This window comes from Bicyclus anynana, chromosome 9 (assembly GCF_947172395.1).
Source record: "Bicyclus anynana chromosome 9, ilBicAnyn1.1, whole genome shotgun sequence".
Classification (NCBI taxonomy): Eukaryota; Metazoa; Arthropoda; class Insecta; order Lepidoptera; family Nymphalidae; genus Bicyclus; species Bicyclus anynana.
Window position 1 is genome coordinate 6,072,485 of NC_069091.1, and position 13,876 is coordinate 6,086,360.

A 13,876-nucleotide genomic window follows, 5' to 3' on the forward strand; every position below is an offset into this window, starting at 1 on the left:
GTGTTACGGGAACGGGAACTACGCGGGTGAAACCACGAGGCGTCGACTAGCGTTATATAAATTAGCTACCTAACATCGTCAGTTTCTCCGAAAGTCTAATTTAGTACCTTAACAGTAAACTTCGCAACAAAATGTATTCAATAGATACTTTTTTGCAACAGTGGTTGACTCATGAATGCAGGAATTGGACTATTCAAAAGAGCTTGGGTATAAGAGATTGTTTTTTTTCCGGAATAAATTTTAAAAATAACCGATAAAATCTTAAGTTATCTTAACAGACTAAAAAAAGAGGTAGAGAAAAAGTGATAGGATTCACTTGAGGCAGGAATATGTAATTAAATCTCTATTTGACATTGTGTATTGTGTACCTATTGACGGCCTCCGTGGGCATCCACGGGCATTTATTTGACGGAGGTCCTGGGTTCGATCTCCGGCTGGGCCGATTGAGGTTTTCTCCACCAGCCATACCTGGACCATTTAGGTCCAGGTATGGCTGGTGGGAGGCTTCGGCCGTGGCTAGTTACCGCCCTACCGACAAAGACGTGCCGCCAAGCGATTTAGCGATCCGGTACAATGTCGTGTAGAAACCGAAAGGGGCGTGGATTTTCATCCTCCTCCTAACAAGTTAGCCCGCTTCCATCTTAGATTGCATCATCACTTACCATCAGGTGAGATTGTAGTCAAGGGTTAACTTGTAGAGAATAAAAAAAACATAGTGGAGTACGAATATTCGGCCCTAGAATACATGGCTTTTGTAGTTAAAACGACGAACTGATGCTACATTTTATGCAATTTAGAACAAAGATTATTTTATCACTTTTACCTATATCTTTTTTTATTTAAATTATATTTGCCATCTCATTTAAATATGACCGATATTCAAACCACCACCCCTTGATGATTACCGTTGAGCTATTGAGGCTCCTCGATTTATGCAAGTAAAACCGCAGTGCACAGCTAGTTGAACCGGAATTAATTAAGTTTGTTATTATATCAATAAGTAGTTAATAAAAATTAAACTGTGCACATTACCAATTAAGTCATAAAATGTGAGATTTTGTGAAATGTTCCAAAACTTTCTCATTATGCAATTTGTAATGTATCCGAAACCGGATGACAAAGTTGTGAATGCATCTTATTTATTAGTGCTAAAATATATTAACATGAGTTACACTGCATAAGTTATGAGTTTGAACGCAAAACAAATAAAATAACTTGTGACATTCAATAAAAGAAGTCCAAGAATAGTTAAGATTTTATCAACCAAATATGCTATGCACTTACTATGCTCTATTTGGTATGTAAATTACTTAAATCTGATTATTGAATTTATTAAGAAAAAAATACAATAAGAAACTAAGTTAACTTATCCGAATAGCCTAAACAAATCATGCCCACGTGGAATGGTGGCAAGAGGCTTTTCCGCGTTGGACAGCCAAGTCAATCCTTTGCGCAAAAAATGAGCCAGCCTTTCTGTCACCAGTCGAGGCAACTAGCCGCGGTGACTTACGAGTATCGTAGAGATTTGTTGGCTGTGCGACTACATTCAACTAGCATTATGATAAGATTAGATTTTTCAAATATTAATAATTATAACACATACCTACCTATCGCGTTTTTGTACGATACCGCGTAAAAACCAATAAAGTTGAAAACCTTTCGAGAACGAGCGATCATCTTCACTTAAAATTAAGTGTGAATAATTTATACTTAATTAATCCTTCCACTAATTAAGTACATGTTGTAAAAAACTAATTGGTTTTTGTAAGACAGCACTATCATCATACTGGGAAAAACTGAAAGGTTCATCTCAAAGTTCATCAATAGAACTAAAAATAAAATCGACAAAAACCGTTCTGATGTCATTATTTAGAAACGTTTATATAATTGGTGGTTGGTGATTGGATCTATTACTTCTATACAAAAACAAAATTAATAAGACAATTATAATTCAATTAAATGATAATGGCTTTTTCCTATTAAAAATTCAAAAATGAGCACTATAATACATTGGCATAAATGTACTTCACAGAGGCAAAAAAACATAAGACTCGAATAGAGAACCTCCTCTTTTTTTGAAGTCGGTTCAAATGATGTCTACCTTAAGAACAATGACTAAGAAGTTTCCTTGTAAAGGGAAATTTATATTTTGGTATAATAATCTGTACTTAAATGGATAAGGTATTTATTTACATAACCTAATACATATATGCATATTTAGTTTTAGCGGGAAAATCGTAAGAGTTACATGTTGCTCTCGTTTCATTTTCATTGCTGCATTTTAGGTTCATAGCATGCAGTACGCTAAATCGCTTGGTGGTAACTAGCAACGGCCGAAGCCTCCTACACCAGCCAGACCTGGACCAATTAAGAAAATCTCGAACTCGATCGAACCCGGAACCTCCGTCTTAAATCCACTGCGCATAGCACTGCGCCACGGAGGTTAAATGTTAATTGGATTACCTGAGACATAAATCTTTAGCCCAAAACACAGCAGTACTATTTAACAGCAGAATTAAGGATGGTGGTTGCTCGAACGAGCTCTGACCCAAAGTGCTCTACTACTAACAAATAACTACAGATCGCAGTTCCTCGATCTATTTTCCTTTAAAAAGCGGATATGAAACATAAGATAACATCATCAAAACACATTCATTCACATACAGTCAGCCACCTTTGTTTCTTGATTCTCGTTTCAATGTCGCACATTCAAAACAAGTTATCACATTATAGTCCACGAGACAGTCGTAAGATAATCTACGAGGGGCGTTCAATAAATTCTCGATATCGGGGTGATGTTACTAACGATGGGTAATTTTAATTATCTCATTAGCTAAAGAAACTCTTTAAAGTTATAAATATATAAAATTTCATAAAACTATCATATGACTCTGATACATGAATAAACATAAATAAACTAATTTAATTAAACTATACTTTAATTTTACTATAGATTCATCAATTAATTATGTACTCATTACTTATGTATTATTAATTCTATTTATTGATTCAGTTTTTCTCTGTTTTTTTTTAATGAGTGTTTATATAATTCTTCTATAAATTCTAAAAATAAAGATTTCAGAAAATATTATAATTTTATTTTCAATAATACTATTATAGTATTACCTATCTTTTCTCGACTAGCTAACCACAATTGAAAAGCCTTCCAGCCTTTTGATATGTTAAATCAAATCCGATCCGAATTTGTGATTTTTTTATTTTTACTTTACAATTGTTTTATTATTTTTATAAAGCAGCTAGATATTGCCCGCTGTTGCTGCAATAGGCAATATTTAAGTTTAATTATTAAATACTGCAAACTGACATAAAATTATTTTATGTCACGATACTTAAGGACATTTTACAACTGGCTAAAGATATAATTATAATTAAAACAACTGTTCGCTTAGCAACTAGAGTAATTATAATCCTATTAATAACCAACTTTGTTTCCTTTTACTTCTCGAGGCTCGTGTGACTAGATATTGAATTTAATTGTATCCATTACGTAATTTTATAATTGACAACTGTATTTTATTACATATTTGTGAAAAAAACTGCTTATGTTTTGTAATAAAAACAAAGTAAGGCTCTTATTCAACTTGTTTGTCAGAAGATTATAAAAAAGTGGCTTGATTTTACTTTTCATATCATTAAATAACATGCTCATAATATTAACATAATCTGTTTGACAAAGATACTTGACCATGAATGAGAAAGGTCATTGCTCTACTTCCTAAGTCATATGTTTTGTGTATCATAATATATCAATACGTACTAATTCATTTATCGAAATAAAGGAATCCATAAAAATTCAGAGATTATTTCGCAGAATTGACGGCCTACGTTAGCTCAGTGGTATGCGCAGTGGATGTACAAGACGAAGGTCCTTGTTTCGATCCCAGCTGGGCCGTTTGAGGTTTTGTCTGGGTGGTGGGAGGCTTCGGCTGTGGCTAGTTACTCTGCTGGTTTAGCGTTACGGTACTAAGCCGTGTAGAAACCGAAAGGGATTTTCATCCTACTCCTAACAAATTAGCCCGCTTCCATCTTAGATTGCATCATCACTTACCATCAGCTGAGACTGTAGTGAAGGGCTAATTTGTAAATAATTAAAAATAGCCTCTAAAGCTCCAAGGTTTAAAATGACCGAACTCAAGACGTTATGGGTTCGATTCCCGCAAGTTAACTATTTTTGTACCCACTCCTTTAATTAGTCTTTACGGCTAATTGGACGGAAAAGTGTACATCTTGATTGGTCATACCTAAAAATATGGTAAATACATATAAATTTTATACAAAAAAAAATGAACGACCAGAAATTTCATTTCTAATTTTAGCTACGTTTTATATACCATTTAGACCATGTATTTTTTCAAAATAAAAGTTGGCTGTATGTTACTCAATAACTTCCTCTATCTTCCAACAAAAGCCCCGAAAGAGATTTTTTTTTTTTTTTTTTATTTATTTTGTATAAGCAAGCGCTTAGCTGCAATCACGCCTGATGGTAAGCAGTGATGCAGCCTATGGCGGAACGCGCTTGCCTAGAAGATGCCTATTCACTCTTGACTTGAAGGTACCCATGTTGTAGGAGGTGGGGAAAACGGAAGCTGGAAGAGCATTCCACATCTTTGCAGTGCGTATAAGAAACGAGGAACTAAACCGCTTAGTACGGGTCCGAGGAATATTGATGACGTAGCGGTGTAGATCTCTGCGATGCCTAGCAGTCCTGTGGTAGAACGGCGAAGGTGGCACAAGATTGATTTGATTAGCCCACACAAACAGAAAGACAGACAAAAAGCTGTATAAGTTTTAGAATCGTGCAAATAGTTATAAGCACTTGAATAAATAGTTATGTATGTTAAAGTTAAAGACTTCAATTCCATTTCAATGCTGCTCATATTCCTCCTACCTTCATTGTATTAAGAGCATGGTACAAGGCTTTAAGATTTATGAAATCGCAGTTCACCCTAAAAACTTATCTTTAATTGTCAATCTACAGTCTAGGCGTTTGCAGTTTAATATTATAGCGTATTAGTCATTGTAATAATCTGGTAATGACCGCTTTATTAGTCTCGGTTTCGTTACATTTCCAGTTATCCTGTTCGAAAGTACTAATAATGTGACTAAGTCCATTGTTCTTGCAGACACCGTGTAGAATGGTTATCAATAAAAAGACACCCTTGTGCTAGTTTTAATTAAGTAGTATTTGCAAGGTTAATTTCTCCGTGAGTTTTTCCAGAGGACGGGTGACGTTAACTAATAATTTATGTGTGTAAATGAATTCATCATACATTAAATCTGCCTATTTAAAAGGCTAGCTTCAGGCCAGAGCCAGGCTCCCTTCCTTAATCCGATAATGATGATGATATTTTTGGATTAAAGTTAACTTTCCTTCCAATTAAAAATTTAATTAAATATCACTGAACATGACTGCGTAGTGACAAATCTGGCAAATAATTACCTTATGACACTTTGAACTTTTACAACTATAAATCCTCCTCTGTTGAACTCTTTATCATCATCATTAACAACCCATATTCAGCTCACTGTTGAGCACAAGTCTCCTAGCAGAATGAGAGCGATTAGGCATTGGTCAGCCACGCTGGCTAAATGCGGATTGGCAGACTTCACACACGAAGAGAATCAAGAAAATCCTTACGATTTTTTTCCTTCCTCGTTTGAGACACATGATATTTGAACTCTTACAAACGCCAAACTCCCATAACATATCTCATAATATAATCTTACGTTTTAAAATGCTTGTAAACTAAGCCTAAGATAAAAAAATTTATTTCAACTTTGACTTTGAAAAAAGGTTTGATAGGAGCAAATATATACATACACTAGTAGACGCCTACGCGGTTTCACCCGCGTGGTTTCCGTTCCCGTAAGAATACGGGGATAAAATAAAGCCTTCCTCGATAAATGGGCTATCTAACATTGAAAAAATTTTTCAAATCGGACCAGTAGTTCCTGAGATTAGCGCGTTCAAACAAACTCTTCAGCTTTATAATATTAGTATAGATACGCTCGAAAACCATTCCGCAGACAGGTAAAAAGTATTAAACAAAGGGCCAGTGACTTTTAGAAGGATTCTTATAGCACGAAATGTTTCAAGTTATATTTTTTGTTACTCAGACAGTATTCAACAAAAAACAAAAACGAATCAGACCTTTAGTTGGCCAAATGTCATTATTTACATTAGTTGAATATCAAATGAAACGCATTATCACAATACCTATACTAAAGCCATACTTGAGGTGTACTGTTTACCAACAAACGAATTAAAAATGAGGGTATAAATCGCTAGTCATTTCACACCTAATAATTATTATAAATAACTTGTTCTTAAATTAATGAAAATAAGTTTGATTAATAAGCTTAAAACAATTAGATATAGTTAATATATTTTGAATAATATTTTATAAAACAACAATACAGAATTTAAAATTAAAAAAATTATGAAATGACATGAGTTTTCTACCCTCATTTCTAATTTGTTTGTTAGTAAACAGTACTCTTTGAATGTGGCTTTAGTATAGAGCATAATAATTAAAGACACGCAATTAGTAATTGTTATCTTGCAGAGATTTTGTAATGATTGTTTTAGACTGGATGTTGCTAAACTAGACAAGCAACGGTGTGTTGATTTACTATCAGAAGCATCTTTGAGTTAATTTGATATACCAATTGGGTAAGAGACTCGCACTTGACACCAATACAAATGCATACACAGTAAGTTAGTTAAAAATAACTCTTTTTAAGATTTTTTTAAATGGCAGTGTTACTAAATAATATCCTGAGTGGTGTTTAAACTATCAGCCACTAACAGTAGCCATATGAAACATTTAAAAACAGCGTTTTTGTTTCGTGTCTACCTTTTAAGAAAAGCGCGCAATCAAAAACAGATATTTGCTTATCATCAGACAAGGTTGTAGTAAAGCGCATCTACAGCATAATTTGGCCCACCAACTTGCATTTGAGCAGTGTGGTGGTTCTAAGCTCCGTATACACGCTCCTATAGAGAATTAGGCATAGCTCTATACTACATAGGAGCCGTCATAGCCAAGTGGATATGACTTCTGCCTCCGATTTCAATGGGTGTGGATTGGAATCCGGTCCGGGGCATGCACCTCCAACTTTTTAGTTGTGTACATTTTAAGAAATTAAATATCACGTGTCTCAAACGGTGAAGGAAAAACATCGTGAGGAAACCTGCATGCCAGAGAATTTTCTTAATTCTATGCCTGTGTGAAGTATGTCAATCCTAACCTAACCCCTCTCATTCTGACTCGAGCTCAGCAGTGAGCTGACGCTTGGTAATGACTATATTAGGCCGTTATAAATGACGGAAATATCGCTGGACATACATAAAAAAAGACATACATACACCCGAACGTAGAACCTCCTCCTTTTTGGAAGTCGATTAAAAATAGGCTGCTGATGATGACGTTTCTACCATAACACATGTTTTAGTGGTGTATATTCCTAAGCCTCGACTAATGGCTATGGAGAATAGTACTATTTATATCCTCAGCTCAGCCATACATGAATTTTGATTTTCCAAAACTGAACAACGTTTTGTTCCCTCGTTATGGTCACAACAATTAATTCTGATTGAGAGATCCAGGCTGTGTGCAAAACACTCGTGTTCGTCCTCCACGATTTTTGCTCGGCCGAGCGTGATTCTGTCATTAAACGGGACCGGACCCTCCTAACAATAACTGACTTTGTACACGGACCGTTGCATTAAATTTAGGAGGAACTTTGAGCAAATGCCACAATCAGAACGCAAAGTGACAAAAAAACGCGTTAGATATACAGGATGTTCCGTAAATACTACGACATACTCTACAGGGTCATAGGCCTACTAATATGTTAGCCGAAATTTTACGGTTTTTATTAAATAACTAGCCGACGCCACGCGGTTTTGACCACGTAGTTCCCGTTCCCGTAGGAATACGTGAATAAAATATAGCCCACACGAGGAATGTGGATTTCTAGTGGTAAAAGAATTTTTGAAATGGGTTAAGTAGATCCTGAGATTACCCCCTACAATACCACAAACTTTACCTTCTTGATAACTTTTAGTCTTTTCTTTAAAGCAAACTTATAAAGCGCAGACTTATAAATATAGATTACGCATATGCATTTTGTGCATTTCATATTCAAATATACATAATACATAACATATATTATGACTCTATATTGTGTATTATAAGATAATATAAAATAAAATAAGTTAATAGATATTAAGTATAATTTTATATAACCTTACAAGAATCATAAAATATTTATTTATACGAGTATATCTGATAACTAAAATTGATAGTATGAGATTTGAAGTGAAATATAACAACTTATTAGTAACTATAAGTGCTAATCCCATTAAAGATTATAATCGCTTTCATAACCGTTTTGTTATCGAAGTTATTTAATTGAATCGGTAACTTAGCAAGTGTTAATGTGGTAATTTAGGAAGTGTTTCAACAAAGACAGAGGTTGGTTTGGAAATTGGAAGTTGGCCTGTTTTCTATGTTAAGCTTCTGTATTGGAACAATTTACATTTATTAACGAACAGTTCAGTTACATCATGAACGATCTAAAATTTTTCTACTTTAAACTCAGACCAATTATTGAATACTTGACCTGTTTCGCTAGACGTTACTTTTCTGTCAACGTATATGATCAACGATCTAATGCTATTATAAAAACTGTCTCTATAGCAGCGGTTCCCAAAAGGTTTCCAAAAGCGGTTCCCAAAGTGAGGTTTCGTGAGAGGCCCTCGGGGGTGTCGCGAAAATTCAAGATTTCCATATTGTAAATCGTTTCCATTGTGATAATATTGATTGACGTAATTTATTAATCATTTTCAATTAACTTATTTCAAAATATTGCATTACAAAATTTAATGGCACCATGTAGGAAACTGATATGCTTTTGACGAACTACCACACGCGACGAGACGTAAGAGTTTTCCGTCTATAATTTACATCTTTCTTAAGCTAGGGTTCCGCCGAAAAATGGTGAAACGAGAAGAAATTATAGTTTATAAAACCAAACAGAAAGATGCTAGTAACAAAAGGGATAATAAATATAAAGTTATGAGTAAAGTATGCTGAATTCGAACAGTATTCCATAAATATAATAATTTTATGGACGATGAAACTGTGAAGTACCTACTAGTCCCAATCATTTATCTAAATTAAAATTTTTATTTGACACTCATGGATTTGGCTAGAATAACGATTTTAAATATTTATTACGTATCCGGATACACTCAATCTTTGGATACCATTAGCATTTTGCCAAAACTATTTCCTTGAAATTTAATTCTTGCGGGTAAAAACCCTGATCATTATTGTTATATTTGCGACTGCATCCTTGCACTTACTCGTAGTTTACGGAAGTAGGGTGTAAATGTTTTAGGTACAGGCAAAAAAATAATAATAAAATGAATGCATACCGGCGAACGTTTTTCAACTAGTAGTATATGTGCAATGTCCTTCTGAGATTTGATAACGAACTTGACAAAACATTTTAACCACAGATATAAGTTAGCCTTTAGCGTTCTCTGTTCTGTGATTTTAACAATCAAGTTGTATGCAAATAAAAATAATATTAACATTCGCTTGAATTGGAAATAAAATGATTTAATTACATTTACAGTGTATCACAATATTGCATGAAGTTGAGATTCTAAATTGAAGTAATATTTTTCATGAAATTAAATGTTTATAATACGAGTATATTTGGTAATATTAACTTCTACAACATTGCAGCAGTATTTTGTCCCACAATAGGTAGATGTTAAATAAATATAATCTATTTAATCTTATAATTTTTCAGCAAAAAAATATTGTAACTATGTGTTTTTTCTGGAAAAATCCTGAAATTTTTACTGACTCTAATCTACAAACATTTTATCTAATATAGAATCTAATATAGATTAATGAATAATCAATAATCTTTTAACACAAAAAAAAATGAACCGACTTCAAACACGTATTTCTTTTATTTTGATTTCAACAAAATTACCGAGCCGATTTGAAGACCAATCTGGAAGTATACAAACAAAAAAATAATTTAAAAGTTTAGAAATGACGAAGTTATGAGGTAACAATCATTAAACAAAAACATACACGTAGATTTGAGAAATCCTTTTTTTGTTCCTTTTTAAATCGGTTAAAAAATAATCCGTTAAAACAGAATGCCATTAAAATGTATTCATTCTCGCAAAGCATAAATAACAGTGCTACAGTACAGACAACCGCAGACCGATGTCGAAAGTATTTGCCTGCAATGTTTGCTGTCGTAATGACGCGAACACATGTCGTTACCAACAATTAGCGGAGTGCTGTTGTTTGGCCACTAACTGCATTGGCCACCGCACCCCGGGCCATTTCCTCATATCCGCCATTTTAAACGTTCCTTAAAAGGGCTTCTAATTGTTTTAAATCTGAGTTTCGAAACGCCTCGCCTTCGCCTTAATTTTAAGAATTAGACTGGTCATAATAAGGTCTTCATTTCTGCAATCAATAGTTTTCGTGTGGCTCTAGGACTCAGATTGGGTACACCATTGTGCTTAGAGCACAAATGTCCATGTGGGAAAGAGGTGAGTAAATTTGGAATCCACGGGCTTTCATGCCAAAGGAGTGGCGGTAGGCTATTTCGGCATGGCTCTCTTAATGACATAATAAAAAGGGCTCTTGCCACCATAAATATTCCTGCGCTAATCGAGCCGTTAGGAATCAGTCGGGATGATGGTAAGAGACCTGATGGATTGACGCTGGTTCCCTGGGAAATGGGGCGGGCCCTAATGTGGGACGCTACATGCGTCGACACATTAGCACCGTGTCATATCGAAAGACAGAATCAAGACCGGGAGCCGCAGCAGAAAAAGCTGAAACCGGTAAGTGGCTCAAGTATGCCTCTCTGACAGAGAGTTACATATTTGTACCTTTTGCCGTGGAGACCCTTGGGCCATGGAGTCGCAGTGCCAAAAAATTTTTCCGTATCATTTCACCGCGGCTTGTTGCCTCGACTGGTGACAGAAGGGCTGGCTCATTTTTTGCGCAAAGGATCAGCTTGGCTGTCCAGCGCGGAAATGCAGCCAGTATTCTTGCCACCATTCCACGTGGGCATGATTTGTATAGTTATTGGGATAAGTTAGCTTAAGTTCCTTATTGTATTCTTTCTTAATAAAAAAAAAATCAATAGAATAATTTAAAAAAATTTGATTTATCCTGACCCATAACAGATATTAAGGACAATATTTCAACAATGATTGCTGAAAGACAACATAAATTACAATGCAGTTGACATGTCCACAACAACAGTAAATCAACAAATTGGGTTTTATTATACAAATTTAAACTTTACGCAATTACCCGATTAGAATAATCGCAGATAATAATCGTAAAACTCGATTGTTCTTCAACCTCAATACATTAAGTCCTTATACACAACCGTTTAAGTGCCAATTAAAACATTATTACAACGTCTCTGATCTATCATCAAAATAATTAAATAGATTTATATTCAAATTGAGTGTTTTACCTTAATTTAAATGTATTTAAAGAATTATGAGACGTGATTAGACAAAGGCGAAACGGCATTCCTGCCTAAATACTAGTAGCAACATGCGATATACCATTATATAACATTGTATAGGATTGTTTTTTTTTTTTTTATTCTTTACAAATTAGCCCTTGACTACAATCTCACCTGATGGTAAGTGATGATGCAGTCTAAGATGGAAGCGGACTAACTTGTTAGGAGGAGGATGAAAATCCACACCCCTTTCGGTTTCTACTCGGCATCGTACCGGAACGCTAAATCGCTTGGCGGTACGTCTTTGCCGGTAGGGTGGTAACTAGCCGCGGCCGAAGCCTCCCACCAGCCAGACCTGAACAAATTAAGAAAATCTCAATCTGCCCAGCCGGGGATCGAACCCAGGACCTCCGTTTTGTAAATCCACCGCGCATACCACTGCGCCACGGAGGCCGTCAAAAAAAGGAGGTATTTATGTACTAATTAATAATGAGGTCAAAAGTTCCTAATTAATGTTATGGCTTTTAATTTTTTTATAAAAAAAAACCATAAATTGTAAATATACTAATAAATTAAAATAAACTCTTTTTGTGACTTTTTTACCATAATTTTTTTCACACAGCACTCAACTAGTTCTTGTCATAACAAAACTTGAAGTAGATAAAAAAACCTATCCAATGATATATCGCATGCTGTTATTAGTATTTAGGCAGGCTTCCATACATTTTTGCCGGTTCTCCTTTATTATTCTCAATTCGCTAATCTCAGTTACTACTGGACCGATTTGAAAAATTCTTTTAATGTTAGATAGCCCATTTCACATTATGACAGACAGTCATGCTGTCTTTAGTTAAGGATACTGTTTGTAACTTTTAAATTTGAATAATTTTTTTTTTTTTTTATAAATAAATGCGAACAGCGCGGGTAAATCCGCGCGGCGTCAGCTAGTTTAAAAATATAGTTTCAAAATAAATGGCCTTGACGTAATTAACTCCAAACAAATTATTCTCATCGACAAATAAACCAACAAAATAATGAACATAAAATTAATCTATGCTAATTAATCTAGTCCATCCGGTGAAGTTATGTAAATACATAGATAGTAAGTAAGAACCGTTTGAGTAATTTGAATAAATTATATAACATCATGGTAATAATGGTTTTGTCGGGAAGCATAACAAATTATCTACATACTCGCACATAAATTAAACTATTGGTACACTTTGTTTAAATATTCGTTGCAGCAATTGGCTGGTTCTCTGACTCATCAACAAATAGTTATGCATTAGGATCATAGCATGTTGTAATAGCTTCTATATCTAATTATTATTTAAGTTACACACGTAGTAGATTCAGAGCCCCTGATAGAAAGACATTCGTGAGTTGAAAATCTCGATGTTCCAAAACCCGTTCAGTAGTTTTCGAGTTCAAACAGACGCGGTGCAGAAGTAACTAATTGTTTTTACATATAAATAGAATTACACTCATTTTTTAAATCATATAATAAAGAGGAAAGTTTTGTATTTTTTTATATGTAACGAATATACTCTAACTTCTGGACCGATTTGAAAAGCTCTTTCACCAATAGAAAGCTTTACTATCAGGGAGTATTATAGGCTACTAGCTGACGCCGTGCGGTTTCACCCTCGTGGTTCCCGTTACTGTAGAAATACGGAGATAATATATAGCTTATAGCCTTCCTCGATAAATGGGCTATCTAACACTGAAAGATTTTTTTCAATCGGACCAGTAGTTCCTAAGATTAGCGCGTTCAACCAAACAAACTCTTCAGCTTTATAATATTAGTATAGATATTGTATCCCCGTAATCCCAGGGGAATGGAAACTTCGCAGGTGACGGTTGACATCAGAAGCGGATAAAAGGCAAACGCAATTATTGAATGAAAGCCTATAAGATCTAACAATGCCCAATAAGAATGTAACCAATAAACCCTTGAGCGGTAGAGAATAACCTTGAGAAGTGCCAGAGGTTTGTAACTCTGGGTGCAGGTTTTATTATTCACTATCATCATTAACAACCCATAAACGGCTCACTGCAGTTGAGCACGATTCTCCTCTCATTATGAGAGGAGTTAGGCTTACGAGTCCAACACGATGGCCCAAAGCAGATTGGCAGACTTCACACACGTAGAGAATTTGAGACACTCGAGCTCGAGTCTCCTTTCACATTTAGAGGGGTTAGGCCAATAGTCCACCACGCTGGCCCAATGTGGATTGGCAGACTTCACACACGCAGAGAATTGAGAAAATTGTCTGGTATGCAGGTTTCCTCACGATATTTTTCTTTCACCGTTTGAGACGAG

General features: G+C 34.9%; 1 protein-coding gene across 2 annotated transcripts in view; it reads right to left on the minus strand.

Moving 5' to 3' along the window:
- Positions 1 to 13,876, minus strand: part of LOC112044397 (uncharacterized) — a 75,046-nt gene that overhangs the window by 25,564 nt on the left and 35,606 nt on the right. The window lies entirely within an intron of this gene.